At 38.1% G+C, this 17,470-nt stretch overlaps 1 protein-coding gene and 1 non-coding gene across 6 annotated transcripts in view; one reads left to right on the top strand and one right to left on the bottom strand.

Moving 5' to 3' along the window:
* EXOC6B (exocyst complex component 6B) overlaps nt 1-17,470 on the top strand; it is a 742,202-nt gene that overhangs the window by 171,444 nt on the left and 553,288 nt on the right. The gene's annotated exons all lie outside the window — the stretch shown is intronic.
* On the bottom strand, nt 8,384-8,581 carry LOC135269861 (U2 spliceosomal RNA). Its single transcript, XR_010338108.1, has one exon. It is a non-coding gene; the product is annotated as a U2 spliceosomal RNA (small nuclear RNA).

Below are 17,470 nucleotides of genomic sequence, written 5' to 3'. Positions count from 1 at the left end.
CTAATACAATATAAATGCTATGTAAGTAGTTGTTACACTATTTTGTTTTATTCATTTAAAAAAATTTTTATTATTATTATTTTTATTGTACTTTGGGCTCTGGGGTACATGTGCACATCCTGCATCCTGCAGGATTGTTGCATAAGTACATACATGCCACATCTCCCCCTCCCCAACCATCGCCTACTTCAGGCATTTCTCCCGGTGTTATCCCTCCCCATCCTCCCTGCCCCCTGCTGTCCCCTCCCTCCCCTCCCCTTTCCTCCACCTCCCCAACTAGCCCAGTGAGTGTTGTTCCCTTCCCTGTGCCCAAGTGTTCTCATTTTCATCACACGCTTATGAGTGAAAACATGCAGTGTTTGGTTTTCTATTCTTGTGTCAATTTGCTGAGAATGATGGATTCTAGATTCATCCATGTCTCTACAAAGGACACGAGTTTGTCATTTTTTATGGCTGCATAGTATTTCATGGTGTATATGTGCCACATTTTCTTAGTTCACTAATTGATGGGCATTTGGGTTGATTCCAGGTCTTTGCTATTGTAAACAGTGCTGCAATGAACATACCTGTGCATTTGTCTTTATAATAGAACCTTTTTTTTTTTTTTGAGACAGAGTCTCACTCTGTCTCCCAGGCTGGAGTGCAGTGGTGCGATCTCAGCTCACTGCAACCTCCACCTCCTGAGTTCAAGTGGTTCTCCTGCCTCAGCCTCCTGTTTTTAAAAATATATTTGATTTGTAGTTGATTGAATTCACAGATCTGTAACCTGCAAATATAAAGGGCTGATAGTATTTTATTTTTTTCGTGGTTCCTTCTATCTTTACAATGTGTAACTTACAATGAGTCTTTAACTATTATACCAATCACACACAATGCAAGATTCTTATAACGATATTCCTGCATTTTACCCTCCTTTATGTCATTGCTGTCATGTTATTGTTATGTTATTATGTCATAAAGCCTGTGACAGCAATATAGTGTTACTGCCAATACATGTTCATTTTTCTGTAACTTTTAAAGAAATTAAAAAATTAAAGAGAAAAACTCTCATATATTTACCTACATTTAAAAAAAGTGTAGATCCAAGTTTGTATCTGGTATTATTTTTCCCTTTTGGTTAAAGGACATCCTTTAGTATTTCTTGTTGGATCAGTCTGCTGGCTATGAATTCTCTCAGAAATGCAGTATTTCTCAAAAAAGTATTTATTTCACCTTCAGTTTTTAAATTGAATTACAATTCATATATCACAACATTCATCATTTTTAAGTGTACAGTTGAATAGTTTTTAGTACATTCACATGGTTGTACCATCATCACCACTAGCTGATTCCAGGACATTTTCATTAACCGCAAAAGAAATCTTGTACCCATCCTCTTTCCTCTTTGCTCAAGCAACCACTAATCTACTTTCTGTGTCCATAGATTTGCCTATTCTGAGCATCTCATATAAATGGAATCATACAATATGCAGCCTTTTGTGTCTGACTTTTTCCACTTAGCATAATGGAAGGTTTTCAAGGTTCATTCATGTTGTAGCATGTATCACTGTTTCATTCCTTTTTATGGCTGAATACTCTCTCATTGTGTAGATATACTGCTTTTAGTTATCTTTTCATCAGTTGATGGACATTTGGGTTATTATCACTTTTTAGCTGTTAAGAATAATGCTGCTACAAATGTTCATTTACAAGCTTTTGTGTGAGCATATGCTTTCAGTTTTCTTGCAAATATACTTAGGAGTAGAATTTCTGGGTCACATGGTAAACACTTGGTGCACTTTGTCTCTTTGTATGTTTTATCATTTTGAGGAACTAACTGTTAGCTTCTTTTCCAAAGCACCTGCACCTTTTCATCTTCTCAACAGCAGCATAGATGTTTCCAGTTTCTGCATAGCCTAGTCAATACTTATTATTGTCTACCTAGGCCAGGCGTGATGACTTACGCCTGTAATCCTAGCACTTTGGGAGCCCGAGGTGGGCTGGCTTAAGGCCAGGAGTTTGAGATCAGCCTGGCTAACATGGTGAAACCTTATCCCTACTAAAGATACAGAAATGAGGTCGGTATGGTGGTCTGTGCCTGTAATCCCAGCTCCTCGGCAGGGCTGAGGCGTAAGGATTGCTTGAACCCAGAAGGCAGAGGTTGCAGTGAGCCAAGATCGCTGCACTCCAGCCTTGGCGACAGAATGAGACTCTGTTTCAAAAAGAAAAACACCAACAACAACAACAACAACAAAACCTTATTATTTGATTTTAATCTAGCCATCCTTGTGGATGTGAAATAGTATCTCATTGTTCACCATCATTTTTGAAAAATACTCTCGATGGGTATAGAATTTGAGGTTTATAGTTTCATTAGTTCATAAGACATGATTTCATTGTCTTCTGGCTTCTGCAGTTTCTGAGGAGAGATGTATGAGTAGCCCTGCCTTTGTCTCTCTGCATGTAATGTGTCTTTTCTCTAGCTGTTTAAAAACTTTTGTCTTTATCATTTGTTTCCAGATATTTGATTTTGTGCACTTTGGTGTAAATATGTGCACACATGTGTGTATTTATCCTGCTTGTGGTTTGTTTAACTTCTTGGATCTGTGGGTTTACAATTTTCGTAAAATCTGGAAAATGTTGACATTATTTTTCCAAAACCTTTTTTTGGTCCTTTTCCCATCACCATTTTGGGACTTCAGTTATATTAATATTTATGTTGGACAGCTTGATTAACCCCACAGGTGACTTGAAGATCTATTCTCCTCACCCCCACAGCCCTCTCTGTGCTTTGAGATAGATTTTATGACTGTGTTCAAGCACATTGATCTCTCTTATTTGCACTGTGTAATGTTTTAGTCCCTTTCAGTGACAGTTTCATTTCAGATAATATATTTTTCATGTATAGAAGTTACATTTGGCTTTTTATGTTTCATTTCTTTCATTATTTGTTTCTTTCTTTACATACATGTACATTATCCTAATTGCTGTTTTTATGTACTTCATTGCTAATTCTGCCACTTCTGGCATTTTTTTAAGATCTCTTTCTGCAGACTGATGTTGTTTTTCCTGATTGTAGGTCAGTTCTTTGCTTCTTATCATGTCTAGAAATTTTTGATTGAATAATGAGCATTATGTTGATGAGTGTTTGGATTTGGGGGTGCTTTTTTTTTTCCTTTAGAGAGTGTTGAGCTTTGTTTTAACAAATTGTCTGTTGATTGCAGATCAGTTTGTTACCTTCAAATCCAATTTTTAAGCTCTACTTAAAGGCCCACCTTTATTCCAGGGGCAGTTCAGCTTTACTAAGTAAGACTTGATCCTTTTATAATCTACTCTGAATAGCTCAAGAGTCCCCAGTGACTCTTTACTTTGACTGTTGAGAGTTTGAATGTTTATCTGCCTTGTCTGAGATCCTTGAAGTGTTCATCTTGCCTTCCCCTGGTTGGTCTCCCACTCTCTTTCTTCCTTCCTTCTGCCTGTCCATGTGGAATTTCACTTTCCGCATGCCTGTCCTAGTACTTAGCAGACTCCAGGGAACCCCCGTGTTCTTTTTCTGCATTGCTCTTTTTTCGGGGAACTCTGCCACACAATTTCAAGCTGCATCAACTTTCCTGAGCTATTATCGCTGATTCTTTTAAGTCGGCAAGGTTGCTGAGCTCTGTTTTGATGTTTTTCTGGCTGTTTTCATGACCTAGAAATCAACTTTAGGTAGATAATCCTGGTAATTATTAAACTCACCTTGTTTTTTTCCTTTTTTACAGAGATATCAGTTCTATGTTGCCTGATGTCCAATGTCTGAAAATGGTTGTTTCACATATTTTTGCCAATATTCTACGTGTTTATAAAGTGGGAAATCATGTCTGTTCCTTGTTAGGCTTTCATAGCTGAAAGTCTGGTTTTTTTTTTTTTTAACTATAAATACTGATTATTCTACTGCATTTTATGCTCCCTGAGGAAAGACATATTGAAAACCTTCAATAGGGAGAGAGATCCAAGATGGCTGATCACTAGCAGCTCGGGCTCGTAACTCCCAGTGAAAGCGCAGAGAACGAGAGGACGCCACACTTTCAGACGAATATTTGTTGCTCACGGACTAGGAGATTCCCAGCAGAGGAGCCCCACGGGTCGCCAGGGCGACTCTTGTGGCCAGCACGGCGGTTTTGCTGGCGCCTTAGCGCACTAGTTCTTGGTGCAGAGTCCGGAGATTCCCGGGCAGAAAAGCACCATCAATCTTAACACCGCTATTTTGGCCGGCGCAGTGGATTGCTCAGATTTTGGCGCTGGGAATCAACAAGTTGGACGTCAGCTCAGAGACCTAGTTAGAAAGTCGGTAATTACAAAGATGACAGACGGATAAATATATAATGAAGGGAAGAAACCAGCGTAAAAAGACAGAGAATACTCAAAATCAGAATGCCTCTCCCTCTACAGGGGATCGCAATTCCTCATCAGTAACGGAACAAGGCTTAATAGATTACGAGTGTGTTCCAATAACAGAAGCAGGCTTCAAAACGTGGGTGATAAGAAACTTCTGTGAATTAAAAGAACTTGTTCTAACCCAATGCAAAGAAACTAAGAACCTTGAAAAAAGGTTTGACGAAATGTTAACAAGAATGGACAATTTAGAGAAGAATATAAGTGAATTGATGGAGCTGAAAAACACAACACGAGAACTTCGCGAAGCATGCACAAGTTTAAACAGTCGAATTGATCAAGCAGAAGAAAGGATATCAGAAGTCGAGGACCAGCCCAGTGAAATGAAACGAGAAGACAAGAATGGAGAAAAAAGGATGAAAAGGAATGAGCAAAGTCTCCAGGAAATATGGGACTATGTGAAAAGACCTAATTTACGTTTGATAGGTGTACCTGAATGTGATGAAGAGAATGAATCCAAGTTGGAAAATACTCTTCAGGATATCATTCAGGAAAACTTTCCCAACCTGGCAAGGCAGGGTAATATTCAACTCCAGGTAATACAGAGAACACCACAAAGATATTCTTCAAGAAGACCAACCCCAAGGCACATAATTGCCAGATTTATTAGGGTTGAAATGAAGGAGAAAATACTAAGGGCAGCCAGAGAGAAAGGTCTGGTTACCCATAAAGGGAAACATATCAGACTTACAGCAGATCTCTCAGCAGAAACCCTACAAGCCAGAAAAGAGTGGGGACCAATATTTAACATCCTTGAAGAAAAGAACTTTCAACCCAGAATTTCCTATCCAGCCAAACTAAGCTTTATAATCGAAGGAAAAATTAAATCTTTTGCGAACAAACAAGTACTTAGAGACTTCACCACCACCAGGCCTGCTTTACAAGAGCTTCTGAAAGAAGCACTATACATATAAAGGAACAACCAATATCAGCCTTTCCAAAAATATATCAATAAGCAAAGAGCATTAACACAATGAAAAATTTACACTAACTAATGGGCAAAACAGCCAGCTAGCATCAAATGCCAGTATTAAACCTTTATATATATTCTAATTGGATAAAAAGCCAAAAGCCATCGGTATGCTGCATCCAGACCCATCTCACATGCAACGATACACAAAGACTCAAAGAGAAGGAGGAAGATTTATCAACCAATCAGAGAGTAAAAATAAACAAACAAAAAGCAGGAGACACAATTCTCGCCTCTGATAAAGTAGACTTTAAAGCAACAAAGATCAAAAGAGGCGAGGAATGACATTACATAATTGCAAAAGGATCAATGTAACAAGAAGAGCTAACGATTTTATAGATCAACGAGACAGAAAATTAACAAGGACATTCAGGACTTGAACTCAGACCTGGAACAAGTAAACTTAATAAACATTTATAGAACTCTCCACTTCAAATACATAAAACATACATTACCACCTCACACCTATTCCATAAGTGACTACATAATTGGAAGTAAATCACTCCTCAGTAATCGGATAGCATTTCATAGGTTTAAATGAAATATTGGTTGGCTGCTTGTTTGTTATTTTCTTCCCTTATTCCTTCCTGTCTACATCAAGTATAATTATTGGTATAAAAGAGGTTTTCAATAACCATTACTAAACTGCACTCTAGCCTGGGCAAGAAAGCAATACTCCCATTCTCTCTCTCTCTTTCTCTTCCTTTTTATTCCTCTTCTTCATTTTCTTTCTTTCCTTCCTTCTTTCTTTCTTTTCTTTCTTTTTCTTTCTTTCTTTCAAAAAAAAGAAAAAAAAAAAAGAAAACCTTCAATAGTTCCACATCAAATATTGAAAAAAAAAAATCAAACTTTTTTTCATAGACAAAAAGGTCACTTCTTATCTTTACAGTCTCATTTCTAACAACTCTGCCTATTGCTCACTTTTGCTTTAATTACATTTGAACTAAAGTGCTCTTGCTTTGGAGCCTTTGCACTTGGAATTCCCTCTGCCAGAAAGGAGCACTTTCCTCTCAAATGTCATTATATCATTTACAAAGAAAAAAAAAAAAAGACATGTGAACATCTTTCTATCTCTAGCACACAGAAGAGATTAAATATTTGTTAATGAAGCTCTTTGATTAAGAATGACACTAATATTTTTCTATGATGAAAGCTTTTTTTCATATTTGATCGTACTCTGAATTTTAAAACAGTTTCTTATAGATAGTTGCAATTTGCTTTCCATGATCACTTCCTAGAATTTTAGAAACCATCACTGTGAAAGAATTCCATGCTATGGCAAGAAGGTACCAACATTTAATTTGCTTGGAATCAATATTCTTCTTCTTGCTTTAGCATTCAACCATGTCTGCTCTTATGATCATGGCTATTCAGTTTGTAGGATTATTTAGAACCTCTTTCCCTGCCTTCTTCCCTTTTATTCTCTGCTCGTATTTTTTTTTTTTTTTCTTTTTTTGAGACAGAGTTTCGCTCGTTACCCAGGCTGGAGTGCAATGGCGTGATCTCGGCTCACCACAACCTCCGCCTCCTGGGTTCAGGCAATTCTCCTGCCTCAGCCTCCTGAGTAGCTGGGATTACAGGCATGCGCCACCATGCCCAGCTAATTTTTTGTATTTTTAGTAGAGACGGGGTTTCACCATGTTGACCAGGATGGTCTTGATCTCTTGATCTTGTGATCCACCCACCGTGGCCTCCCAAAGTGCTGGGATTACAGGCGTGAGCCACCGCGCCCGGCCCACTTGTATTTTCTTTACTTTAGTTCTGATTGTATCTCTGTTAAGGAGCCTGCATGAGAAGAGGGGAGAGAGTGACCACACATGCAAATGAAACTTAGGAATTTGCCTTTTGATTCAGTTTTAATAATGTTTGGAGATCGTCAAGAGTACATCAAAATCTAATTTTGGATTTCTGTGATCACTGGACATAATTTTTTTTCTTTTGGTGTCTGCTATACAGGTGTTAGTTAGCTATCATTCTTTAACCTGTCATGGATATTGAAATATACTAGACATTTGATTATTACTGATTTGTTATAGCTAAAATGTGACTATGCTAGGGGAGGGACAATGGGGAAATAGGGTGACATTCTTTGTTGCCAGGAATCACTGGGTTTTGTACTAATTAGCCTTGAAAAATGTGGAGCTATTTGACAGACCAGATGTTTTCAGCATGAGCCATGTGTCTCATCAGTGAATGTGCCTTGTGTCTGCAGGCAACATTGTTGAATTTTCCTCATTCTATAAACAATGTTCCAAAATATAATTAAACCCCAAAGTGTGTTTATCTTTTTGGCTTAATTTCTGGCTTTCTATCCATTCTAAAGTTTCTCTCTAGAGGAATTGCATTTTATTGCACATAGCTCTTCATACCTAATTGTAGTATAAACACCATTCTGTTTACACAAAACCATGTGAATTGTATTGTTTTTGAGCCTATAAAATTTTAATTAGAGCAATGATTTCAGATTTGACTATATTTGTACTTTTATTTCTATATTCAGGGGAAGAAACCTTTCTTCCTTCCATTTACTTGAACAAAGACCTTGACTTTTGGAACACTTTGGAAAACTTAAAAAAAAAAACAAAAACAAAAACAAGTAAAACCAGTTTCTAGTCTTTAGCATTTGTGGTACTAAATTCATGGAAGCAAGAAGACCTTAAGTGTCTGCTGTGAAAAATCATTCTTAAAGTCCAAAATAGAGATATAAGTCTTTTTCGTTTATTAGGATGGAACTGAATTTTTCTTATACCAAATATATAATGGGAAATGTGGAAATTAGGAAATTATAAGTATGAAGGAGAAATTTATCACTCATAATATTGCCATCCAAAGGAAAAATATCATGGCTAATATTTTTGTATTTATTTTTCTCTGTACTTTTGTGTGTGTGTTTTCAGTGATATATATCTCATACATGCATACATGTTCATAATTTATGTGTAAATATTTATAATTTTGAAGAATATTATGATTATCCTTGTGAAATATATATATTTTTTCAGTTGGAGCACCATTCCTGGAGGTACTGCAATTCCAGGTTGATGCATGGAGTGCATTAAATAAGTTCTCATTCTATCTCCTTGCTCCAAAAATCCATTTAATAAATATTGCCCTCTGATAAGAGGATGTATCAGCTATTAAACTGGTAAGATATATCAGATATTAAATTTGATCTTAGCCAAAAGGCCAAGAGGCAATAAGATCTGTTTTTGGAATGATTTTCATTCAACAATATTGTAAACATTTTGCTATTTTATTTGCCTTTTACTACATCTTATTAGATATCTAGGTTAGTTTTTTTAATTTGCTAATACAAATAACTCTATAATTCAAGAGGCTTATACATATTGCTATGCATCTTTTTAAAAAAAATTTATTTATTTTACTTTAGGTGCATACTGTATCTGGCATTTCTCCTCATGTTATCCCTCCCCACCCTGCGCTGTCTCTCCCATACCCGCTCCAACTGCCCCCAGTGTGTGATGCTCCTCTCCCTGAATCCATGTGTTCTTGTTGTTCAACACCCACCTATGAGTGAGAACATACGGTGTTTGATTTTCTGTTCTTGTGTCAGTTTGCTGAGAATGATGGTTTCCAGATTCATCCAAGTCCCTACAAAGGACACGAACTCATCGTTTTTTTTATGGCTGTGTAGTATTCCATGGTGTATATGTACCACATTTTCTTTGTCCAGTCTATCATCGATGGGCATTTGTGTTGGTTCCAGGTCTTTGCTATTGTACACAGGGCAATGAACATACATGTGCATGTGTCTTTATAGTAGAATGATTTATAATACTTTGGGTATATACCCAGAAATGGGATTGCTGGGTCAAATGGAATTTCTATTTCTAGATCCATGAGAAATTGCCACACTGTCTTCCACAATGGTTGAACTAATTTACACTCCCACCAGCTGTGTAAGAGTGTTCCTATTTCTCCACATCCTCGCCAGCATCTGTTGTCTCCAGATTTTTTAATGATCACCATTCTAACTGGCGTGAGATGATATCTCAGTGGGGTTTTGATTTGCATTTCTCTGATGACCAGTGATGATGAGCATTTTTTCATATGTTTGTTGGCCTCAGATCTGTCTTCTTTTGAAAAGTGTCTGTTCATATCCTTCGCCCACTTTTGAATGGGGTTGTTTTTTTCTTCTAAATCTGTTTTAGTTTTCTGTAGATTCTGGATATTAGCCCTTTGTCAGATGGGTAGATTGCAAAATTTTTTTCCCATTCTGTTGGTTGCCGATTCGCTCCAACGATGGTTTCTTTTGCTGTACAGAAGCTCTGGAGTTTAATTAGATCCCATTTGTCTATCTTGGCTTTTATTGCCATTGCTTTTGGTGTTTGAGTCATGAAGTCTTTGCCTATGCCTATGTCCTGAATGATTTTGCCTACATTTTCTTCTAGTGTTTTTATGGTGTTAGATTTTATGTTTAAATATTTGATCCATCTGGTGTTAATTTTAGTGTAAGGTGACAGGTAGGGGTCCAGTTTCTGCTTTCTGCACATTGCTAGCCAGTTTTCCCAACACCATTTATTAAACATGGAGTCCTCTCCCCATTGCTTGTTTTTGCTGGGTTTGTCAAAGATCACATGGTTGTAGATGTGTGGTGTTTCTTCTGGGGCCTCTGTTCTGTTCCATTGGTCTATGTCTGTTTTGGTACCAGTACCATGCTGTTTTGTTTACTGTAGCCTTGTGGTATAGTTTGAAGTCCAGCAATGTGATGCCTCCGGCTTTGTTCTTTTTGCTTAGGATTGTCTTGGCTATGCGGGGTCTTTTGTGATTCCATATGAAGTTTAAAGTGTTTTTTCCAGTTCTGGAAAGAAGGTCATTGGTAGCTTGATGGGGACAGCGTTGAATCTATAGATTACTTTGGGCAGTATGGCCATTTTCACGATATTGATTCTTCCTTACCATGAGCATGGAATGTTTCACCATCTATTTGTGTCCTCTCTTATTTCATTGAGCAGTGGTTTGTAGTTCTCCTTGAAGAGGTCCTTTACATCATTTGTTCGTTGTATTCCTAGGTATTTTATTCTCTTTGTAGCAATTGTGAATGGGAATTCACTCTTGATTTGGCTCTCTATTTGTCTGTTATTGGTATATAGGAATGCTTGTGATTTTTGCACATTGATTTTGTATCCTGAGACTTTGCTGAAGTTGCTTATCAGTTTGAGAAGAGTTTAGGCTGTATCATGATTCTAGATACACAATCATGTCATCTGCAAATAGAGACAGTTTAACTTCCTCCTTTCCTAATTGAATACCTTTATTTCTTTTTCTTACCTGATTGCTCTTGCTAGAACTTCCAATACTATGTTGAATAGGAGTGGTGATTGAGGGCATCCTTGTCTAGTGCCTTATTTCAAAGGGAATTCTTCCAGCTTTTGCCCGTTCAGTATGATATTGGCTGTAAGTTTGTCATATATAGGTTTTATCATTTTATGATATGTTCCATCAATACCTAGTTTATTGAGAGTTTTTAGTATGAAGGGCTGTTGAATTTTATTGAAGGCCTTCTTTGCATCAATTGAGATAATCATGTAGTTTTTGTCTTTGGTTCCGTTTATGTGACAGATTACATTTATGGATTTACGTATGTTGAACCAGCCTTGCATCCCCGGGATGAAGCCTACTTGGTCGTGAGGGATAAGCTTCTTGATGTGCTGTTGCAAGCTGTTTGCCAGTATTTTATTGAAGATTTTTTTTGTCAATGTTCATCATGGATATTGGCCTGAAGTTTTCTTTTTTAGTTGAGTCTCTGCCTGGTTTTGGCATCAGGATGATGTTGGTCTCATAAAATGAGTTAGGGAGGATTCCCTCCTTTTGTATTGTTTGATACAGTTTCAGAAGGAATGGAACCAGCTCCACTTTGTACATCTGATAGAATTCAGCTGTGAACCCGTCTGGATCAGGACTTTTTTTGGTTGGTAGAGCTATTGATTGCTGCCTCTACTTCAGTCCTTGTTATTGGTCTATTCGGGGTTTCGGCTTCCTCCTGGTTTAGTCTTGGTAGAGTACCAGTGTCTAGGAATTTATCCATTTCTTCCTGGTTTACTGGTTTATGTGTCGAGCTGTTTGTAGTAATCTCTGATGGTAGTTTGTATTTTTGTGGGATCAGTGGTGATATCCCCTTTATCGTTTTTTATTGCATCTATTTGATTCTCCTCTCTTTTCTTTTTTATTAATCTGGCTAGCGGTCTGTCTATTTTGTTGATCTTTTCAAAAAACCAGCTCCTGGATTTATTGATTTTTTTTGAAGGTTTTTTTGTTTCTCTATCTCCTTCGGTTCTGCTCTGATCTTAGTTATTTCTTGTCTTCTGCTAGCTTTTGAGTTTTTTCGATCTTGCTCCTCTAGCTCTTTCAATTTTGATGATAGGGTGTTGATTTTAGATCTTTCCTCTCTTCTCTGGTGGGCATTTATTGCTATAAATTTCCTTTTCGACACTGCTTTAAAGGTGTCCCAGAGGTTCTGGTAAGTTGTTTCTTCATTCTGGTTGGTTTTGAAGAACATCTTTGTTTCTGCCTTCATTTCATTGTTTATCCAGTCGACACTCAGAAGCAAGTTGTTCAGTTTCCAAGTGATTGTGCGGGTTTGAGTGTGTTTCTTGATCCTGAGTTCTAGTCTGATTGTGCTGTGGTCTGATAGACTGTTTGTTATGATTTCTGTTCTTTTGCATTTGCTGAGGAGTGATTTGCTTCCAATGATGTGGTCAATTTTAGAATAAATGCAATGTGGTGTTGAGAAAAATGTATATTCTGTGGATTTGGGGTGGAGCATTCTGTATAATTCTATTAGGTCCGCTTGGTCCAGCTCTGCATTCAAGTCCTGGATATCCTTGTTAATTTTCTGCCTCGTTGATTTGTCTAATATTGACAGTGGAATGTTGAAGTCTCCCAGTATTATTGTGTGGGAGTCTAAATCTCGTTTTAGGTCATTAAGAACTTGCTTTATGTATCTGGGTGCTCCTGTGTTGGGGGTGTATATATTTAGGATAGTTAGCTCTTCTTATTGCATTGATCCTTTTACCATTATATAGTGTCTTTCTTTGTCTCTTTTGATCTTTGTTGGTTTGAAGTCCATTTTATTAGAGACTAAGATTGCAACCCTTGCTTTTTTTTGTTCTCCATTTGCTTGGTAAATCTTCCATCCCTTTATTTTGAGTGTATATGTGTCTTTGTATGTGAGATGAGTTTCCTGAATACAGCACACTGAAGGGTTCTGACTTTTTATCCAGTTTGCCAGTCTGTGTCTTTTGATTGGGGTGTTTAGGGCATTTACATTCAATGTTAATATTGTTATGTGTGGATTTGATCCTGCCATTTTGTTACTGGCTGGTTTTCTTTCCCACTAGCTGACTCATTTTCTTCATTGCATTTTTGGTCTTTGCCAGCTGGTTTGCTTTTGCAGTGACTGGTACTTCTTCCTTTCTGTGCTTGGTGTTTCTTTCAGGAGCTCTTGTAGGGCAGGTCTGGTGGTGACAAAATCTCTCAATAATTGCTTGTCCATAAAGGATTTTATTTCTCCTTCACTTATGAAGCTTAGTTTGGCTGGATACGAGATTCTGGGCTGAAAGTTCTTTTCTTTAAGGATGTTGAATATTGGCCCCCACTCTCTTCTGGCTTATAGGGTTTCTGCTGAAAGATCTGCTGTGAGTCTGATGGGCTTCCCTTTGTGGGTGACCTGACCTTGCTCTCTGGCTGCCCTTAGCATTTTTTCCTTCATTTGAACCCTGGTGAATCTGATAATTATGTGCCTTGGGGTTGCTCTTCTTGAGGAATATCTTTGTGGAGTTCTCTGTATTTCTTGAATTTGAAATTTGGACTGCCTTGCTAGGCTTGGGAAATTCTCTTGGATAATATCCTGGAGCGTGTTTTCCAGCTTGGATTCATTCTCCCCATCATATTCAGGTACATCAGTCAAGCATAGATTAGGTCTTTTCACATAATCCCGTATTTCTTGGAGGCTTTGTTCATTTCTTTTCACTCTTTTTTCTCTTGTCTTGCCTTCTCTTTTTATTTCATTGAGTTGATCTTCAATCTTTGATATCCTTTCTTCTGCTTGATAATTCGGCTATTAAAACTTGTGTTTACTTCACATAGTTCTTGTGCTATGTTTTTCAACTCCATCAAGTCATTTATATTCTTCTCTAAGCTGATTATTCTAGTTAGCATTTCGTCTAACCTTTTTTCAAAGTTTTTGGTTTCTTTGCGTTGAGTTAGAACGTGTTCCTTTAGCTCAGAAAAGTTTGTTATCATCCACCTTCTGAAACCTGTTTCTGTCAATTCGTCACACTCCTTGATCAAGTTGTGATCCTGTGTTGTTGAGGAGTTGTGATCCCTTGAAGGAGAACAGGTGTTCTGGTCTTTGATGGTTTCATCTTTTTTGCACTGTTTTTTTCCTGTCTTTGTGGATTTACCTGGCTGTTGTGTCAGGGAGCTGCTTGATGAGGTCGCTTGTCTGCCTGTGGAGGCGCTACTGGGTTTCTAGGGACTCCTTCAGGTTACTAGAGAAGCTTCCTGTGTCTTTTTTGTTTATAATGGGAGATTAGGCCCGCCTCTTCTGCTGACCTGTAGGGGCTGCTGGGTTGTCAAGAATGCCGTCCCGTTGCTATGTAGGCTTCCTGTGGCTTTTGTTAAAACATGTAGCCCAGTCCCACCCCTCTAGTGGTGGGTTGTGCCCTTCCTCCACTGGGCTGGATCATTCAGCGTTCATCTCAGACTGTGGCACTGGCTGCACAACCCACTAGAGTCAGAGCTTCAGCCCTCTGGGGTTTGTGTGGGAGGATAGGGACCCGCCTAGCCGCACCTGACTGTCTCCCCTGTTCAGCTTCCTCTCTCTCCGGTCATGGGGTAGGGGCCCGCCCCGCTCCTCCCGCTTACAGCTCCCTCTCTCTCCGGGTGGGGGGAGGGGGCCATAGCTCAGTCCGCAGGCTCTTTTTCAACTCTGCGCTTGTAATTCCTGGCGCTTGACTGGCAAAGATCCCCTGTTCTTTGTATTGCTGAGGCCTTGGGGGAAGCGCTGTATCTGGACTGGAGCCCCAGAGGGGAAGCTGTCGACTCGCCGGTCAGATGCACTTTCTGGGTGAAGCAGCACCCCTCCCCGCCTCGGTCTGCCCTGAGTGGGATTTGCTCACTGTCAGATCAGACCCGTTGAAGTGCAACTGGTACCTTGGTTGGAGCTAGGAGATCTCTGGATTTCTGCGTCTCTCTCGCTGGGTGTTGTGCACTGGAGTTGTGTCTAATCGGCCATCTCGGATCGCTCATCTTTTTTTTTTTTTTTTAATGCAATTGCTTAAAGTAGTTATCTTGCTAAAATTATTCATTGAAAACTTATGTCATTAATAAAAACTTGTAAGCCGGCTGTGAATTCCATTTATTAAAACCCCTGATGTAATACACATTATCTTTTAAGAAATCTTTGGCAGTTTGATTTGCGTTTTTTCACATATCGGTTAAAAGGTTTTTTTTTAAATATATATGTTGGCCCTTTTTGGTTCTTTTGTCAGTTTTCTTTGTTCATTTTTTTTTTTTTTTTTTCTTGTTACAAAAACAACTCAGGTTTATTAATCTTTTTTTTTTTTTCCTTTTTTTTTTGAGATGGAGTCTCACTGTATCACCCAGGCTGGAGTTCAGTGGCGCCATCTCAGCTCACTGCAACCCCTGTCTCCCAGGTTCAAGCAATTCCCCTGCCTCAGCCTCTTGAGTAGCTGGGATTACAGGTGCATGCCACCATATCTGACTAATTTTTGTGTTTTTAGTGGAGAAGGGGTTTCACCATGTTGCCTAGGCTTGTGATCTCAGGTGATCCGCTGGCCTTGGCCTCCCAAAGTGCTGGAATTACAGGTGTGCGCCACCACGCCCAGCCTATTAATCTTTTATGTACAAATTACAAATAACCTTTACCAGTTTTTCTCTTTATTCTTATGTTTTTTTGCATAACTTATTTTGTTTTTACCTATTCAGCTTTATTAATCTTAGTTTTATTTGTCCTCTTATGCTTACAGAAGCTTTCCTATTAGACAGATATCATCTCTTTTATTATTATGGAATGTCCCTCTGTGTTATTAGCAATATATGTTGGCTTAAAATCTTTTGTATCTCATATTAATATAGCCATTTCAGCTCTTTTGTGGTTCCTTTTATTTATTTATTTATTTATTTATTTATTTTTTGTGATGGGTCTTACTTTAGTTATCCAGGCTAGAGTGCAGTGGCCTGATCTCAGCTCACTGCAGCCTCCGCCAATCCAGGTTTAACTGATCCTCCCACCTCAGCTTCCCAAGTAGTTGGGAATACAGGTGCGTGCCACCACACCTGGCTAATTTTTTGGGTAGAGATGAGGTTTTGCCTTGTTGCCCAGGGAGGTCTCAAACTCCTTAGCTCAAGTGATCTGCCCACCTTGACCTCCCAAAGTTTTGGCATTACAGGTGTAAGCCACCATGCCCAGCCTTATGGTGATTTTTTGTATGGTATATCTTCTTTCACCTTTTACTTTCGACTGATTTGTACCTTTGAATGTAAGTGTGTTTCTTGTTGACAATATTTAGTTGGATCATGATTTCTAAGTCCTGACAATGTTGGCCTTCCAATTGGAGTGCTTAGCCCATTCACATTTAATGTAATTATTGATATGATTGGATTTTTTTCTTTGTTTTCTATATTTTTCATGTCTTTTGTTTTTGTTGCTCTTTTACTGTCTTCTTTTGTGTTAAATATTTTGTAGTATGCTATTTGAATTCTTTTGATTTTTAAATGATACATATTTTTAATTTTTTTAGAGGTTGCTCTTTGGATTATAATATGCATCTTATCACAGGTCATTGCTGATATAAATTTGGTGTAATATATAGTAGAGTTTTGCTTCAATTAGCTTCATTTCAAAAGAGTAGGAACTCTTTTGTGCTGTTATTGTTATATATTACACTTACATAATTTGTAAACACAACGATAACAGTGTTATAATCATTGCTTTAACAAATCTTATCTTTTAAAGAAGTTAAGAAAAGATAAAAAATATTTTTATTCGTCTTTTATATTTAGCATGTATTTACTATTTCACATGTTCTTCATTTCTTTCTGTGAATTCAAGTTACCATCTGCTGTCATTTCCTTTCAGGCGTCCTTTAGTATTTCTTGTAAGGCAGGTCTGCTAGCAAGGAATTTTCTGTCTAGTTTATGTGGCAAGGTATCATATTTCACTTTGATTTTTAAGTAGTCATCAGCTAATGATTGGTTAGAGGTTACGCTTAAACAACCTTGAGTCAATAAGATTTCCACTCTTTGCCAATGAGTTTGTATGTGGGTTAGGGACTACATTTAAAAGCAGTTTTAAAGTCAGCTTAAACTTTCACCTACCTTCTTAGGTTTCCCACATGCTTGTCTATAGCCTCCTAGTCAGCCAGGGATGTGTGGACTGCTTAGACCCTTTTAGGTGTCCTGTAGGTATGCATAGCTTCTCAGCCAGCTAGCACTTGCAGAGAGTTTATCAAGCCCTTCTGTAGGTCTTCTATTTCTGACTTTCTTGTTAAATTTCTGGTTAGTCCTTTGGTCTTTTGTTTGCCCCAACCCAAATTGTAACTTTTGACCAATAGAGCTGGAGACTTTTCTTATTTATTTATTTATTTTTACTGAGTTTACTACTTTCACTAACAGCATTACTTAATGTGAGTTTTTTGCCCTCTGCTCCAAATTATGTCAGCCCCTCATGTAAGCAAAGCTGTTGGTTTTCATGACTAGCCATGGCCAGTGACCAGGGGCAGAGGAATTAGAGGGGGAGAGTGATGGAAGTAACCCCAGGCAAGAAAGCTACGGAGTCCCACTGTTGAGCAGTTATTATGAATAAACACTTCTTGATTTGTTGTTTTCTTTTGTTCAGTTTCCAGAGCCCTGAAATAGTTTTGGATAGTTTACATTTGTTTTCTTTGGATAGAAGATTTGCCCAGCTTTTCTGTGTGCCATAGTTGGAAGTCTAGCCTTGGATACTTCATTTTATAGGATGAATTTTTTTTTTGACATTGAGATGATAATTCTTTATTTCTTTTTCTTTTTATTTTTTTAAGACTGAGTCTCACTTCATCA

This window comes from Aotus nancymaae, unplaced genomic scaffold (genome assembly GCF_030222135.1).
Source record: "Aotus nancymaae isolate 86718 unplaced genomic scaffold, 86718_ANA_hifiasm-v0.15.2.pri h1tg000057l, whole genome shotgun sequence".
Classification (NCBI taxonomy): Eukaryota; Metazoa; Chordata; class Mammalia; order Primates; family Aotidae; genus Aotus; species Aotus nancymaae.
This window is presented reverse-complemented; position numbering and strand designations above follow the sequence as displayed.